Source organism: Camelus ferus, chromosome 10, assembly GCF_009834535.1.
Source record: "Camelus ferus isolate YT-003-E chromosome 10, BCGSAC_Cfer_1.0, whole genome shotgun sequence".
Taxonomy (NCBI): domain Eukaryota; kingdom Metazoa; phylum Chordata; class Mammalia; order Artiodactyla; family Camelidae; genus Camelus; species Camelus ferus.
Window position 1 is genome coordinate 31,013,519 of NC_045705.1, and position 12,781 is coordinate 31,026,299.

At 40.0% G+C, this 12,781-nt stretch overlaps 1 protein-coding gene across 14 annotated transcripts in view; it reads right to left on the reverse strand.

The window, feature by feature from the left end:
- CELF1 (CUGBP Elav-like family member 1) overlaps positions 1-11,277 on the reverse strand; it is a 64,128-nt gene extending 52,851 nt beyond the window's left edge. For 4 of the 14 annotated variants that reach the window (XM_032488648.1, XM_032488650.1, XM_032488644.1 and 1 more), the window contains exon 1: positions 11,098-11,274. The gene's annotated coding sequence lies outside the window, so the exon portion shown is untranslated. Of the gene's footprint in view, positions 1-11,097 lie in introns of all 14 variants that reach the window. The other 10 variants (XM_032488647.1, XM_032488649.1, XM_032488646.1 and 7 more) reach the window with 7 other exon arrangements.
- Positions 11,278-12,781: the final 1,504 nt, after the last annotated feature.

A 12,781-nucleotide genomic window follows, 5' to 3' on the forward strand; every position in this document is an offset into this window, starting at 1 on the left:
GTGTGCTGCCATTTCTTTCCAGATCACTGTATTGTATAAATTATATTATTTAGTATTTTTCCTATCAAGACTTCAAAGTTCTCCAAAGCAAAATTCTACTCAAGAAATTTCAGCTTCCCTACATGCTTATGTTTGAAATACAACACAAAATACAATTATAATAAATAAAACTGATTATAAAATAAACCAAACTGATTAGACCAGAACAGAATTTCAATCCAAGTCTGCCTCCAAAATTGCTGTGTCTGGACACAAAGGGGATGTAATTCAGAGAGAGGAACTGCCACTCCCAGCTAAATGTGTGCTGCCGCTCAGCTCCCCCGAGACCCATTTTGTTAGAAGATACCTAAAGAAAACAGATCATTTACAAGTCTGATCTGTGGATCTGGTTTGTTCAGAGAAGTGGAGCAATCAGAATTCAAATGAAAACATTCTAAGTTGTACGCTTCCTGGAACAGAGTGAAGTCTTTCACTAGGTCTTACTTGGCCCAGAGAAAAGTTATACCAGACAAATTAACATTAATAAATAAAAATAGCACTTGATCTCATAGTAATAATCTACAACTTCAGATATCCTAGGCCTGATCCACAAAAACCTGAGAGCTAGAAAGCACTTAGAACAAAGCTCAAGAAAATCCTTCCTTGAGCTCCAACTAGCAATTAATTATTGAAAAGCCTGAACATAAATGCCACTAAGATAAAATGTGTTGAAACCGAATTCATAACCATATTATAAAAGTAAGAAAAAATCACAAATTCACAAGCCTAAAGAGAAAAAAGAAAAATGATCTAAGGAGACAATATACTTTCAGCTAAAGATAAGCAATAGGCATCAAGATACTCCACAGAATTACTTACTGTATCTGGTTTTGACATATTTGCTTACACAAGCTTTCCTGTAGCAGGTCCAAAAGGATTATTTTTAAGCAGTTTCCCAATCCCATAACCACAATCTATAACCCATATTTGTTCAGTAAAATTTGCAAGCTTTTTTTTTTTAACTGCACTGGTGAATGTATCCAGACACTATTAAACAGAAACAGCATATGATAAAAACAATAAATAAATCATAGACATGGTGTCTTTCCATGGTTATTTCCCATAAACTTGAAAGAGGAAGTGTGAAGGACAAGCCCAGAGCACAGTTTTGTCACATAAGTTTACCATCAGTCTGGACACAAGGACACAAAAGGAGGCAAACTCTTGGGCGCTTTATTTGTTTTTACTACTGGTTTACAATTTCCTTGATTTTATTTTTAAATGCATGTCTTGGCCCAGAAAAGCAAGAGAGAATAGACTGCCAGCAGTATCAGATTCTCCTTTTCTTATTCTCTGGAGCTGCAGGAAACAGAGCCAGAATCAGGGCTGTCTAGGAGCCTTCTGATTTTGTCCAGGCAATACCCAGTATGAGGTCTTAAGATACACAAAGGCTTTTATGGTACAAATCTTGGCCAACTTAATTTCTTTCAATGGAAAAGCTACTTATATTTTTTCAGAAAACTCCTTGGAGCTTAAAAGTACTGATTATCTTCAAAAGACAAGGATTTGAATAAACTAATAGAATTTCAATTTTAAAAGTTTTCTTCCTACTCCTAGTCCTTAGCACTGACCTGTTTCAAAATATAAAATTAAGTGCCACTCAACCAGTCATGTAGTATTCAACAAATATTTATCAAGTATCTACTTTGTGCAAGGGCCCCATACCAGTAAGTACTATGGACTATAAAAAGTAAAACTTCCTCTCTATGCACAGCATTTGGTTCAATATTATACACACACTATGGTACGAAGACATAACACTGTTTAGGCTCTTCTCAACAATGTGGCCTCCAATGTCAAATAACAACTTCCAGTTTTTTCTACCCTGCAAATCTATTCCTTCCTGGTAGTATACAAATCCACATTTCAAAGCTGGCCCTTGTCTCTTTTTAATTCCTGCTCATTAATATTACAGGGAAATTTTACATTCCTCTGGAATAAAGTCTTCCAACTTAACAGAGACCAAATGATCACAGGAAGAAAAAAATCAAATTAGAAGCATTAAACTGTCTTTCTCAGAGCTTTCCTCTCTCCTTCATTAACATTTCTCAAAGAGAAAAACACCACTGTGATGCTCCTATTACAGATCATTCATGAAGTAACTAACTGAGCTGAGACCAGACAGACTCCATCAACTGGGCACACAGCCACTCACCATTACCCTTTGTTTAAAGACTCAACTGCCGTTCAACCCACATTATTGTGTTCCACTCAAGTCCATCAACTTCTTTTTAAGAGGAAACAATGAGGAAACAAGCAAATTTGTTACTTAACTAGAAACGAAGAAAGGACCTAACCCATAGACCTCACAAAAAATTATTTTAAAATGATGGCTCATTTTAAGTTTCCTATGTGAAATGGCAGTATTATTTTGTTATAATCAGTCTTATATCTAAAAAGAACTGTGAACAAATACTCATTAGAGATTTGTTTAAAAAAACAAAACAAAACAAAAAAAAACCTTAAGCTTCAGCTGGCAAAGCACCAGAGAAAAGCACTCCATACACCAAGAATGACAACACAGGTAAATGTCCACACTACAGATGGAGGAGCCAAGACCCCAAGCAGCCTAAGCCTGGGGATGGGGAGGCTACTGGGGGAGATACAGGGCAATCTTCCAAAAAGCCATGATCCTAGGCCTGAATATTCTAAAATTCAAATGAATTTAAATGTTAGGCAGAGCTCTGCACTAAGTATCTTATTCAAAGCTCTTCTGGATATAATTAAGAGAAATCTCCAAGCTAGCTTAAGCAAAAACTGGAATTAACTGAAAAGATAACTGGAGTATCTCATGGAACCCAAAGGCAGAAAGTGCAACAGGGCCACACCTGGGAAGCCTTTATGCACCCAGGCGTCTATTCTGCATGTGCTTCGAGTCCACCTCTCTCTCTAGAGCTGCATTTCTCATCAATGCTTCTTTATGGATGAATCTACTTAAATCTCCCTCCCTGTAGACCGACCTTCACTGCTTCCACATGTATGGGCCTGAAGTTGGCTGCATCCCAGCATCTGTATTTAAATGCTTCAAGTTTTCTGAATTCAGGTGTTCTGTTTGTTCTCCAAAGAATGAACTGCAGTTCCAATCTCAAATTCCTAGGAGAAAGTGATGTGCCCAGCTTGGGTTAGTGCCCACCCATGGTCCAGTAAACTGTTACAAAAAGGGCTAGTTCAGAGAGTATAATTTAAGGTAGGGACTGTGTGCCTGACTCCTCAAAAGATGTATGATACACTAAGCAATAAGGCAGTCTCCATCCTCAAAAAGCTTAAAATCTCACTGAAATGAAAAAAATCTATCATTAATACTAAATAGTATCCTATGATACAGTCTTAGAATAAATGGACAGGAAAAGCTTCATGACAAAGATTAACCATGCACTAAATGACAGAAACAGAACCACAAGCAGGGAAGGGCTGAAGAACACAAAATGCAATACCTGCTCCTCTTGCTCTGGCCATCTAAGAATTATAAACCTAAGGAATAAATAGTCTTTTACCACATAAATAGCTTCCAGTGAAATACACTTGTTGAAAGCCTGTTATAAGGTATTAAAACTACAGTATGACCACAAAGCAATACTGTTTCAATGTGCAGTAATAACCAGCTAGCTGATGAATGTCAGTTATACATTTTCAAAGTGCTTGTCACCATCACCCTGACTTCCTTTCACTCCCTGGACCCCCCTAAGACTCTTGCTCAGACAGCAGCATTCAGAATCAGGCAGGCAGCCAACAGAACAGCACAGGTGTTTCTCATGGGTAATATCCCAGCCAACCTAACATGGTCAAGTTAGCATCACACAGACAGAATTCACGCAAAAGAAAAAGAAACACCAGCTAAGTGTAGGGGGAGGGAACTGGAGTAGAAAAGAGGAATGTTTTCCACATGCAAAAGCTACAAGCACAAAGAAACTGGAAAAAGCCTACAGTAAATTACCTGTACAAAACAGAAACTAGCAAAAACTTAACAGATGTCCAAATAATCTCGGGTTAAAAAAGACAGTCTACTCACAGTAGACAATTAGTTATCCAACATTATCACCAAAGTATCACACATTCCCACAGTCTCTGCAAGAGCTTGCTTCAATTTCACAGGAAACAAAAAAGTAAAAGAACAATGAGAAAGTGGTGACAGTTTCTAATTTAGCAATTCTTTTGCTGAAGAGTAGCAATGTTATGTAAATGAGAACTACTGACCTTTCAAAATTAAAGCCTTAACACTATAAAATTAAACAGCTTTAGAACCAAAAAACTTCATTTTGTATAATCCCCAAACTAAAGACATTTCCCAACTTGGAAATAAAATGTCAATGGAGTTTCAACATGGAGAAAAAGTGCTGTTTAACTCTATTTTGTCAATGCTGAACATAGCCACAGAGGTCAGAAAGTTAGTGAATAGTTTTTTCTAAAGCCACACTCTGCACCTATGAACACATCCCCAAAGTGGCATATAAAATCAATTAAGTGAGATTTGTCAGATCGCACTGCAGCCTCTAGAACTCACCATCTTATTCGTATGTTGCTGTATTTTCTAAGTGGAGGAAAAGAAAAATTAAAATGTTATAACACAAAAGCTGTCCTGAAAATAAGTCCATTTCTTGTTTAAAAAAAAAAAAAAGGGTGGGCGGGGGATCAGCTGATTGAGGGTCACATCAGAACCTTAAACAAAACTCTAAAAGTTAAAACGTTTTAAATCATTAATTTTTTTTTAGAAGAAATCTTTATTTCAAAAAATCACTAAAACAGAAAATATGGACAGAAATAAAACCACTCCCATCTGACATTGAAGAATGCCCATCTCCTATAGCAAGTATTAAAAATAAGTAGGTCAGAAAGATGAGAATAAATCATTAAATTTAATATATGTGAGAGAATATTTTATACTCAGTCTCCCCTAACTAGGCTTTCTCATCTGTTAAGAAAAAAAATCTAATTTTAATGTAACTTTTCACATTCATGAAATTCATGTTCTCTGTATAAAACATTTTAAAACAATGGTAAGTATGAAGAAAAAAAAATCACTCATGTCCCGATGCCCAGAGAAAATTTTGGTATTTATCCTTCTAGCCCATGAGATAATGTTTTTAAGAGAATTAAAGAGTCTTCACAGAAAGAATATGTTAAGTCAATACGGAGTTTATTACGGATAAAAAACATTCTTGAAAAATTTTAAAGGTATAGAACTCAAAGAAATTAAAAAAAAATGCTCATGGCTCAACAGCATAGCAGAGGTTAAAAAAACTACAGAACAGTTCTGATTAATTCTATACAGACACCACTACAGTAAGGAGATTCCAACAGCCAATTTCATGACAAGGACAAGTTACAATTACAAAGATCTCAACAGGAAAACTACCTTCAGCAAATTACAAAGCTCAGATAAGGATTCTTGATACAACATAGTTTACAAAGCCAATAGCTAAAACTGATTAACTCTTTCATCTACATTACAACTCTAAATATTAGCATCCACCCTCTCTCCAAGCGTAAAACTAGTTACCTACGATTAGGAACGGTCCCAGGTGTCCCTACTGCAAATCCAATAATATACCCCTATGTAATTTTCAGTTTTCTATGAACATAGAAGCCTCCTATCAACAGACTCTCATGTGAAGTATAGGCAGTGAAGATGAATCTAGGGAAACCACATTACCCAAGCATTCTACAGGGAACAATGAGCTAAAAAGATTCTATGGGGAAGAATGCCCTTCAAAGCAAAACATTTCAGATGCACAAACTGGACTTTAGAAAACAATCTTACCCTTAATCCACAATAAACAAAGGAAAACGCAAAATAAAATATACCCAAAAGGAGGAAGGTTGAGAGGTTTAGCTCAGTGATAGAGCATGTACTTAGCATGTAAAAGGTCCTGGGTTCAGTCCCCAGTGCCTCTCAGGGTGGAGGGATGGGGGACACCCAAAAGGGGAAAGGAAAGGAACACTGACAGTAGCTACTGTCTGCCTATATATGACACTGCTAAGCATTTTAGCCGTATTTTACTTGACTGAACTGCATTACTGACATGAGATAAGTAGTCAACATTTTTACAGATGAAAAAAGGAAATAGCATTATCAGCCCTGTACCAGGCACTATCCAGTGCCTAGCTTAAGTTATCTCAATTAATTCTCACATTACAATTCCACATTGGTTATCTCCATTTCAAAACTGGGAGAAACAGGTCGAGAAATGTTAAGGTCACACAATGATTTCACCGATTTTTAGGCCCAATACCTGGAGCTGTCAAACCTATCCCTTCCAGGCTATGCTTATAAACCCATTTAAGTCAAATAATTCTTTCAAATCACAGGTTTCAAACCAATTTTAAGGACTCAAAAATCCAAGAATCAACTCTCAGTTATAGGAAGACTAATTCTCTAGGTTTTGTTCATATTTTCCTTATTTTGGAATATACCCAATATTTAATTATAACTATAAATGGAGTATAACCTTTAAAAATTGTGAATCACTATGTTGTACACCTGAAACTTACATAATACTGTAAATCAACTATAGCTCAATTAAAAACTAGCATTAAAAATTTCTTGTTTCTATTTTACTTGCTCTTTGACGATTTCATTTCTTTCTTCCTTTTTTAACGGAGGTACTGGGGATCAAACCAAGTACCTCAGCATGCACCCTACTAACTGAGCTATATACCCACCCCCACCCTCCACTCTTTGACCATTTCAGCATGCTATAGCACCTCTTAGGAAGAAGTGCACAGGTAAATACAGGATCATATTACTTACAATCAACTTTAGAATTTGTTGTAAGTTCCGCTCAAAAAGCCTTTATAGAAGGTTAATTCCTGGTTCAAATTATATTTCTGAAATACTTGAACTTCCAGGACACGTCCTGCTTCTAATTATTATCAAAAATAATCAAAAGGAATAGTTCTGAACAAAAGAATGGTTCATGTTGTTTGAAAAAGAAGTATATAAATCCTCCCTAACACTAAAACTCCCATGTGTTAGGTACTGTGAAGGTCGTAATATCTCTTTGAGACAATGGCGTTAACTGAGTAAAACTTTCAATTCATCCCATGTCCCGAGGATTAATATCAAACTCCCTTTATTACTGGAGATGAGGAAAATGGAGTTGGAGACTGGATCTAAAAAGCAAGGAGAGGAAAAGTAGACAATCAAGCATATCAAAATTAGTTATGGAGAGAGGGTATATAGCTCAGTGGTAGAACGCATGCTTAGCATGCATGAAGTCCTGGCTTCAATCCCCAGTACCTCCACTTAATAAATAAATAGATAAACCTAATTCCCCCCAAAAAAAGAGTTCCAAAATTCAAATTAAAAAAAAGATCAGTTATGACCCTCGAAAAAATAAGAAAAAGTTCACCTTAAAAAGGAAGCCTTTCATGCATGAGAATACTCTGAATATCTCTGTTCACAGTGAAACAAACTGGGAGGCCTATAACCTTCAAAATGCTCTTATCCTCAAAGTATTCGTTATTAATTCTAAGCAGGCCATTAAGTGCCAGGTTTATAAACTTTATACAATATGGAATACCTGGATTATCAGTCCACCCCTCTAACAAAAACCATTCATATTTATAGCTCTGCAAAGGCAGAAACATGTGACACTTTTTCTGTACATAATCCATATTTTGAAAATGCTGCATGTTCAAAGACTGAAATTGTGATTAGATCAGAAATTAGATATGATGCTGTTAACCGTAACTTGGTTTACTGTTACATATTTTTTAAAGCACACTGACATGTTGGAATTTTTCAAGAGATTTGAGAATGTCAGCGGACACCCCTCTGTAATTGGCAATCCACATGAAGAGCATGAAATCTAACCAATTCAAAAGCCTTTATGGAGCTCCAAAAGAAGGCAAGATACCAAGATGAAAGAGACATTCCTGACCTCGGTATGCAGAGGAATTCTGCCACAAAAAGGAATGAAGTGCTGACACATGCTACAACATGGATGAACGTTGAAAACACCGTGCTAAGTGAAATAAGGCAGATACAAAAGGACAAATATTGTATGATCCCAGTTACATGAAATATGCAGAACAGGCAAAATGACAAAGACAGTAGACTAGAGGTTAAGAGGGGCTAGGAAGAGAGGGGAATGGATAGTTATTACCTACTGGTTAGAGTTTGTTTCAGGTGAAGAAAACATCTTGGAAGTAGACAATGGTGATGACTGCAAAACACTGTGAATATACTTAATACCACTGAATTGTACTCTTAAAAATGGACACTCAAAAATAATTAAGATGATAAAATTTAGGTTATGTGTTTTTTTAATGCATAAAAAATGGTTAAAATGAGAGACTGTTATATTTTACCACAATTTCAAAAAATTGATAATATACCCGAACTATTGAATTGTATGGTACATGAATTGTATCTCAATAAAGCTGTTTAAAAAAAAAAAAAAGGGGGCAGAAGAAACAGAGCAATTTGTTGAAGTACCAAAAGCCCTGAGCAGAGGAGCCTATGCTCCTACTTCAGTTTCTTTACCCCAGCCTCTAGGTGACAGCTCTTCTCTTTCCCTTTCCAAAGCACACCACCACCACCTTATAACCTCCCACTTCCTTATTAAGTCTGGCCTCACAGGAAAATTAAGCTAAAGAAGCTGCAGTAGCAGTCACAGGAAGGGGCATGGAATTCAGGACTCACACTATGTTTAGCAGCAGAGCCCAAACCTTTCCTTAAAAAAAAAAAAAAAAATCACACAATAGATGTACAATAAATGTTAGGTCTCTGCCATTCCTTTCCTCTTCTTGCAGCCCAGCATGTTGAAAAGTGTGACTTCTCTGCTCCTGTACTGGGATATCCACTGGCCTACCTCACATGTGCTAGAGCTGTTAAACACAGAGCATCAGTTAAAATGTGCCTATTACTTATTATCAAATCTTAAAATCACATCATAAATCCTAACTAGCATAAGCCTATTTTAGTAAAATAATAAACATTTCTATAGTATATAGAAAGGATAAGATAAAGACCAAATATTAATCACCTTTGACAGGTAAGCGTACAGGTGAGAAATGTTTTGGTTTGTCTGTGTTTTTTATAATGAATCTGTTTATTTCCGTAGTAAGAAAAATAACTGGAAATCTTTAGAAAAATAATTCATTCTGGCTCAAAATTTCACTGTCTCTTATACCACAGGCACTTTTACACATTACTGCAATGAAGCTGGATTAACACCATGTGAAACAGACACCATTGCCTCCATTCTGCAGGAAAGAATAAACTGAGGCTCAAAACAGTGACTTGGTCAAAGCTGCACAGCTAGTAACAGAGCAAGGATTACAATCTAGACTTTCCAACTTCAAGCCTGCGGCCCTTTCCATTCCATCACTTCTTAAAGGGCAATTTGCATTATTGCTCATGACATATTGTTTGTTTAAAAAAATCTGTGCTGGGACTGTTCTAAGATCACTTGCTATACAATCTTGGGCAAGTAAGTGGCTTAACTTCTGGAAGCCTCAGTTTCCTCATCTGAAAAGTGAAGATGTTGGAAAAGATATTCTTTTTCTAACAACCCCGCCAGCTTATGGATTTTAAGTCTAGATACCATCTGAGGAGAAGAAAACCCTGTGGGCAAGAATGAATGGTTGGAAAGAAGCTGAGTCTTAAACTTTCGGCCAAAGGCCATTCTTAATGGAAACAGGTGGTGGACAGTCAAGAGGAAAGAACCACTGGGGAAACCACAAACTTCCTGGTTAAAGCAACAGCTGAAAAGCTCCGAGTTTGCTTTACTAACAGCAATACTTCAGTCTTGGCTAATTCATGATCAAAAGCCGCATACTGTGAGTAAAGCTAAAAAAATACAAAAACTGGCATGGGGGTAAGGGAGAGATCTGTAGCAATAATTTATGCCTAGTAATTCGATGATTTTCCAAGTGAACTCAGTAATGTTCCAACAGAAAGAACCCTCAGTGATTCTCAGGGACGACTCTTCCACAACAAGAATTTAAGGAGAAACTGAAACTTGCATTCCACTCTGAGATGCCACACTTTTGGAAAAGAGCCGACCCAACACTTGTGGAAAAGGTGAAAGAAAGTAATTAAAGCCTTTCCAATCCACAGAAAATCAAAAAAAGCGAAAAAAACTTTAAAGGGTGAAGTTCCTGTAAAGGATTTATCAGGTATCTGTAACCCCTTACACTACAGACATCATACAGCTTTCTAAAACGGTTTTTACACAGCTTTTTACGCTATGATAATAAGAGTACAGCATTAACTTTGCTGGCGAGGAAAAGAGTCCATTTTGCTAAAACAGGCTCCAATCAAAATCTCACCACCCTTCCCCTCAACTACGAGGATGAGCCTAAACCAAGGAGAAGCTGCTTAAAGCCCGTGCAACAGTCTTAGAGAATTAAAACAACATTCTGCCCCGAGGACCACAACCAACACAGTAAAGGCTTTAAATCCAAAACCAGATAGCGAAGAAAGCTCCTCACCGTGCTCCCGGGTGCGAGATTCCAGCCCCGCTACTAGGCCACGACTGGGTGAGCACCTGACGTGGGGGGAGGGCGAGCCAAGGCCCTAGCGGATCTGGGGCAAGGAACGGGGGGCTCTCGAGGCTCCTGAGGAGAAGCGCTGTTCTCCAGAGGCGGGGGTCCTGAGGACCCCCAACCGGTAAACACCAATAACACGTGGGGCGACAGGAGCAGAGAAGGGGTGTACCGGGCTGGCAGCCTGGGTCTGGCACGCCTGCCGGAAAAAGGAGGACGAAGCTACCCTGGGCCTAGAACGGAGCCCTCTGGACCCCGAGGGTGGAGGCAAAGGGCGCGGGGACAGGAGACAAGGCCACGAGGAGGGCGGGTCTCCCTGGGCGCGGGGGCACGCGCCGGGCAAGCGCGGAGAGACCCGGGGAGCGGAGGACCCCGACACACGGGAGGAAATCGCAGACCTGCCTCCGGGGAGCGGGTAACGAAGAGCGGCCGCGCCCGGAGGGCCCTGTGACCCGCGGCCGCCCGGGCAAGACCCGCCCCGCGGCGCCACCCTCTTGCCCCTTTCCCTCCCTCGCTCGTTCCCTCCCTCCTACCCGCGGCCCGTTATCCCGCGGCCACCGCACTCACCAGCGGCTGCACCTGAGCCCGCCGCTGCCTCAGCTGCTGCCTGCGCCTTCGCAGCCGCCGCCGCCGCCGCCTCGCTGCTGAGGCCGAGTCCCGGGGGAGCCTCCGCGTCCCGCCGCCGCTGCCGCTGCCGCTGCCGCCAGAGCAGAACACCCCAAAATGGCGGCACTTCCGGCACCTACCACCGGCGGGGAGGGCCGAGAAGAAGGGGGAGGGCAGCGAGGGGAACGTACCACCGCGGTGCCGGCCGCAGCGCGGATCCGAGCGGTGCGCCGCGCAAGGGCGGGCCGAGCGCCCGGCGCTGCAGCGCCCCCTCGGGCTGGGGAGTGGAGAAGCAGGCGCGCCGGAATCCCCAGAGCTTCGGGCGGAACCATCAGCCCAAGGAGCTGCAGGGGCACATCTCTTTGTCTCGGAGCTCTGCTGGAGAAAAGGGTGGGAAGACCCCGGCCTGAGAACCTGAAGTTCTCGACTCTGTATCCCACACCCGCAGGAGTTCTGGGTGAACTGGTGGGCAAGGACTTCACTTGGCCCTGAATATGCGCATAATAAAATATTTGATGAATGAATGAATGAATGGGATGGGTCTTTGGCCAGCGCTGGGCACATGACACTTCTTTCTACCCCAGCAGACAAACAACAGGATCCAGGCTTTCCTTCTCAGCTGAAATATGGAATGTGAGCGTACTGCAAGCTTTCAGAGTTAGGGGAATGCTTTCTAGCAGAATGATCGGCTGTGTGAATGTACGACCTTATAAAAATCCTTGCAGCGCCAAGAAGCTCAGAAGGCTCATAAGAGACTGATTTTCCAGCCCTAAACTGCTTCTCCCAGAAAAAAAAAAAAAAATCAATAACTCAGGTTAGGTCCCTGAAGACCTCCTCCCCAGGAATCTCAGGATCCAGGTAAAATACAAACAGTACAATTGTTTGTTTGTTTAAAAGGTCAACGTCATTTATTCTACACCATGTGGGACAATGAAATGCAGACAGAGAAAGAAAACTTAGTTCTTGTACATTTTGGCCCCAGCAACATGCAAATAACTCATGGGTTTGCAAATGATTTCTCTGTAACATCTGACTTCCCAGAGCGAATAATTCTTATACCCACAAATACTGATTATACCCTACCTTACCACAAAAAATAAGTGGACTCCCAGGCAGAAGCCTCAAGGGTTTTCCCATGTGTTGGAAGCACTTTTTTCCCCTTGTGGGGAGCTGGGGAAACTAACAACAGTGTTTCTAGTTCCATATAGATCGGAACAATTAGCCCCTAAATTGTACACAATCGTATTCCTTAATTGTAATGTGTAGTTTATCATTTTATATACATTTATAATGCTGATATATGATCTTGTTCTTGTTTATAGTTTTATGTGTAATTTACTGAAAACATATTTATAGACCATTATAGTTTACACGATATTGTCACATACATTACCACAAGTAATTTTATATTAGTCTCCCAGCTGCCATAGACTGTAAAATCTTTTAAGCAGAGAATCTGTCCCATTCTTCTGTGTGCCATAGGATCATCCAGATATCCCTGTGGTTCACCTCCTCACCTCCTTCAGGTCTTGACTTAAATGTCACCTTCTCAATTGGGCTTTCTCTGACCACTCTATTTAAAATTACACACACGTACACCCATGTTTCCAATCCCCTCTTCCTTCTTTCCTTTTATGCAAAGCAC